This window comes from Arachis hypogaea, chromosome 11 (genome assembly GCF_003086295.3).
Source record: "Arachis hypogaea cultivar Tifrunner chromosome 11, arahy.Tifrunner.gnm2.J5K5, whole genome shotgun sequence".
Classification (NCBI taxonomy): domain Eukaryota; kingdom Viridiplantae; phylum Streptophyta; class Magnoliopsida; order Fabales; family Fabaceae; genus Arachis; species Arachis hypogaea.
In genome coordinates, this window is record NC_092046.1 from 10320388 (window position 1) to 10325809 (window position 5422).

Genomic DNA, 5422 nt, shown 5'->3' on the forward strand with positions numbered 1-5422 from the left:
CCCTTCTAGTGTAGGGGCATGCGTTTTCTTGTATCATTGGCAAGTTAAACACCAACCTTACATTTTCCGGACTGAAATCTAAGTATTTCCCCCGAGCCATGGTGAGCCAATTCTTTGGATTTGGGTTCATACTTTGATCATGGTTCCTAGTGATCCATGCATTTGCATAGAACTCTTGAACCATTAATATCCTAACTTGTTGAATAGGATTAGAGAGAACTTCCCATCCTCTTCTTCTAATCTCTTGTCGGATCTCCGGATATTCGCTCTTTTTGAGCTTAAAAGGGACCTCAGGGATCACCTTTTTCTTGGCCACAACTTCATAGAAGTGGTCTTGATGGACCTTAGAGATGAATCTCTCTATCTCCCATGACTCAGAGGTGGAAGCAATTGCCTTCCCTTTCCTCTTTCTTGAGGTTTCTCTGGCCTTAGGTGCCATTGATGGTTATGAAAAAACAAAAAGCAATGCTTTTACCATACCAAACTTAAAAGGTTTGCTCGTCCCCGAGCAAAAGAAGAAAGAAAGTGGTAGAAGAAGAAGAAAATGGAGGAGATGGAGGGGGAAGGTGTATTCGGCTAAGGGGGAGAAGTGGTGGTTGTAATGTGTGAGAATGGAGTAGTGTTGAGGGGTTTATATAGGGGTGGGGTGGGTGGTAGGTTTCGGCCATTAGGGTTGGGTTTGGGTGGGAAGAGTGGATGGATGTGAGTGGTTAAGGGCATTTGGGGAAGAGGTATGGAGGTGATTGGTGAAGGATATTTGGGAAAGAGGTTTATGAAAAGGTGTGAAGAGGAGAGAAGAAGAGGTGGGGTAGGTGGGGATCCTGTGGGATCCACAGATCTAGAGGGATCAAGGATGTATCATCCCTGCTCCTATTAGGCGTGTAAAACACCCTCTGTATGCAATACTAGCATTTAACGCCAGACTGCTGCCTATTTTTAGCGTTAAACACCCAAATGTAGCCTATTTCTGGCATTTAACGCCAGGTTGATGCTTGTTTCTGGCGTTTAAACGCCAAAATGCTCTTCCTCCAAGGTGTGCTATTTTTATTGCTGTTTTTCATTCTGTTTTTGATTTTTCAGTAGTTTTTGTGACTCCACATGATCATCATCCTAAAAAAAAAAAATAACAAATATAAAATAAATAGATATAATAAACAACTTTGGGTTGCCTCCCAACAAGCGTTTCTTTAATGTCAATAGCTTGACAGTGAGCTCTCATGAAGCCTCACAGATGTTCAGAGCATTGTTGGGACCTCCCAACACCAAACTTAGAGTTTGAATGTGGGGGTTCAATACCAAACTTAGAGTTTGGTTGTGGCCTCCCAACACCAAACTTAGAGTTTGACTGTGGGAGCTTTGGTTGACTCTGCAGTGAGAGAAGCTTTTCATGCTTCCTCTCCATGGTTACAGAAGGAGATCCTTGAGTTTTAAACACAAGGTTGTCCTCATTCAGTTGAAGGACCAACTCTCCTCTATCCAAATCAATCACAGCTTTTGCTGTGGTTAGGAAGGGTCTTCCAAGGATGATGGATTCATCCTCATCCTTCCCAGTGTCTAGGATTATGAAATCAGCATGGATGTAAAGGCCTTCAACCTTTACTAACACATCCTCTACTAGTCCATAAGCCTATTTCATGGATTTGTCTACCATCTCTAATGAGAACTTGGCAGCCTGTACCTCAAAGATTCCCAGTTTCTCCATTACAGAGAGTGACATTAAGTTTATTCCTGATCCCAGGTCACACAGAGCCTTCTCAAAGGTCATGGTGCCTATGTTATAGGAAATTAGGAATTTACCAGGATCCTGTTTCTTTTGAGGTAGTGTTTACTGAACCAAGGCATTTAGTTCCTTGATGAGCAATGGAGGTTCATCCTCCCAAGTCTCATTACTAAATAATTTGGCGTTCAGCTTCATGATTGCTCCTAAATATTGAGCAACTTGCTCTTCAGCAATGTCTTCATCTTCTTCAGAAGATGAATAGTCATCAGAGCTCATGAATGGTAAAAGGAGGTTCAATGGAATCTCTATGGTCTCTAGATGAGCCTCAGATTCTTTTAGTTCCTCAGAGGAAAACTCCTTATTGGTTATTGAACGTCCCAGGAGGTCTTCCTCACTAGGATTCACGTCCTCCTCCTCCTCTTTGGGTTCGGCCACACCAAGGAAGGTAATGGCCTTGCACTCTCTTTTTGGATTCTCTTCTGTATTGCTTGGGAGAGTACTAGGAGGGGTTTTAGTGACTCTTTTACTCAGCTGGCCCACTTGTGCCTCCAAATTTCTAATGGAGGACCTTGTTTTATTCATGAAACTTAAAGTGGCCTTAGATAGATCAGAGACTATATTTGCTAAGCTAGATGGATTTTGCTCAGAATTCTCTGTCTGTTGCTGAGTGGATGATGGAAAAGGCTTGCTATTGCTAAACCTGTTTCTTCCACCATTATTAAAGCCTTGTTGAGGCTTTTGTTGATCCTTCCATGAGAAATTTGGATGATTTCTCTATGAGGGATTATAGGTGTTTCCATAGGGTTCTCCCATGTAATTCACCTCTGCTATTGCAGGGTTCTCAGGATCATAAGCTTCTTCTTCAGAAGATGCCTCTTTAGTACTGTTGGATGCAGCTTGCAATCCATTCAGACTCTGAGAAATCATATTGACTTGCTGAGTCAATATTTTGTTCTGAGCCAATATGGCATTTAGAGTATCAATTTCAAGAACTCCCTTCCTCTGAGGCGTCCCATTACTCACAGGATTCCTTTCAGAAGTGTACATGAACTGGTTATTTGTAACCATGTCAATGAGTTCCTGAGCTTCTGCAGGCGTTTTCTTTAGGTGAATGGATCCACCTGCAGAATGGTCTAATGACATCTTAGATAATTCAGATAGACCATCATAGAATATATCCAGGATGGTCCACTCTGAAAGCATGTCAGAAGGACACTTTTTGGTCAGTTGCTTGTACCTCTCCCAAGCTTCATAGAGGGATTCACCTTCTTTCTGTTTGAAGGTTTGAACATCCACTCTAAGCTTGCTAAGCTTTTGAGGAGGAAAGAACTTGGCTAAGAAAGCTGTGACCAGCTTATCCTAAGAGTTTAGGCTATTTTTAGGTTGAGAGTCCAACCACATTCTAGCTCTGTCTCTTACAGCAAACGGGAAAAGCATAAGCTTGTAGACCTCGGGATCAACCCCATTGGTCTTAACAGTATCACAGATCTACAAGAATTCAATTAAGAACTGAAAAGGATCTTCTGATGGAAGTCCATGAAACTTGCAATTCTGTTGCATCAGAGAAACTAATTGAGGCTTTAGCTCAAAATTGTTTGCTCCAATGGCAGGGATTGAGATGCTTCTTCCATGTAAGTTGGAATTTGGTGCAGTAAAGTCACCAAGCATCTTCCTTGCATTGTTATTATTTTCGGCCATGTCTCCTTCTTTTTCGAAAATTTCTGTTAGATTTTCTCTAGAGAGTTGTGCTTTAGCTTCCCTTAGCTTCCTCTTCAGAGTCCTTTCAGGTTCAGGATCGGCTTCAACAAGAATGTTCTTATCCTTGTTCCTGATCATATGAAAAAGAAGAGAACACAAAAGAAAATATGGAATCCTCTATGTCACAGTATAGAGATTCCTTAGGTAAGCATAAGAAAAGAAGAATAGAAGGAAGAGAAGAGAAGAACTCGAATGCAGAGAAGAAGATGGGGTTCGAATTATGCATAGAAAAAAAGTGTTAGTAGATAAATAAATAATTAGTAGGAGATGAAAGATGGAAGAATTAGAAAATAGAAATAAAAATTAAAGTTAAAATTTAAAAATTTTAAGAAGAAAAATAAAATAAAATTAAATTAAAATTTAAAATAATTAGTTAATTAAAAAAGGAATTTTGAAAAGAAAAGGGGGGGGGGTTTCGAAAATTAGAGAGAGAGAATTAGTTAGGTGGTTTTGAAAAAGATAGGAATCAAACAAAAAGATAAGATTAATTGAAAAAGATTTGAAAATCAATTTTGAAAAGATAAGAAGTTAGAAAAGATTTTGAAATTAATTTTGAAAAAGATGTGATTGAGATTTATTTTGAAAAAGATTTGAAAAAGAAACTTAAAAAGATTTGATTTTGAAAATTAAATTTGATTACTTGACTAACAAGAAACCAAAAAGATATGATTTTAAAATTTAAAGATTGAACCTTTCTTACTAGGCAAGTAACAAACTTAAAATTTTTGAATCAATCACATTAATTGTTAGCATTAATATCGAAAATATGAAATAGAAATAAGAAAAAGATTTTGAAAATAAATTTTGAAAATTTCGAAATTATGAAAGAAAAATTGAAATAGATTTGATTTTTGAAAAAGATAGAAATTTTTTTTATTGAAAATTTGATTTGATTCATAAGAAATAACTAGATTTTAAAATTTTTTTGAAAAAGTCAACTCAAATTTTCAAAAATTTACGAGATAAAAAGGGAAAGATATTTTTTTATTTTTGAATTTTTATGAGGAGAGAGAAAAACACAAAAATTGATGCAAAACATAAAAATTATGAATCAAAACAAGAAAAATATGCAAGAACACTTTGAATGTCAAGATGAACACCAAGAACACTTTGAATGTCATGATGAACACCAAGAACTTATTATTGAAAATTTTTAAGAAAAGAAAAACATGCAAGACACCAAACTTAGAAATTTTCAAACCTTAAACACTAATAAATTGAAAATGCATATGAAAAACAAGAAAAGACACAAAACAAAAAAAATGCAAAGATCAAATAAGGGAAATCATCAAGAACAACTTGAAGATCATGAAGAATACATGCATGAGTTTTCGAAATTTTAAAGAAAAATTAAAAGCATGCAATTGACACCAAACTTACAATTTGACACTAGACTCAAACAAGAAACATCAAATTATTGGTTTTTATGATTTTATTAATTTTTTTTTTGTATGTTTCAAAAATTAATTGGAAAAAGAAAAATAAGGATTTCAAAATTTTTAATGAGAATTCCAGGAATCTTGCAATGTTAGTCTAAAACTCTGGTCTAGGAATTAGACATGGCTCACTAGCCAGCCACGCTTTCAGTGAAAGTTCCGGTCCAAAACACTAGACATGGCCAATGGCCAGCCAAGCTTCAGCATACATAGTTCAAGCATGTGAAGAGGAAGCCTCAGTCCAAAAGAATTTAGACATGGCTTTATAGTCAGCCAGGCTTCAACATATCTCATGAAACTCTAGAATTCATTCTTAAAAATTCTGAAGAACATAGAATAATTTATTTTTTTGAAATTTTTCTTTTTTTTTGAAAATAAAAATAAAAATAAAAAAAGCTTAAAATTAAAATAAAATTGACCTAATCTGAGCAACAAGATGAACCGTCAGTTGTCCAAATTCGAACAATCCCCGGCAACAGCGCCAAAAACTTAGTGCACGAAATCGTGA

At 36.4% G+C, this 5422-nt stretch overlaps 1 non-coding gene across 1 annotated transcript; it reads left to right on the forward strand.

The window, feature by feature from the left end:
- Positions 1-2917: 2917 nt before the first annotated feature.
- On the forward strand, positions 2918-3025 carry LOC112724266 (small nucleolar RNA R71). The gene has a single exon (XR_003163438.1). It is a non-coding gene; the product is annotated as a small nucleolar RNA R71 (small nucleolar RNA).
- Positions 3026-5422: the final 2397 nt, after the last annotated feature.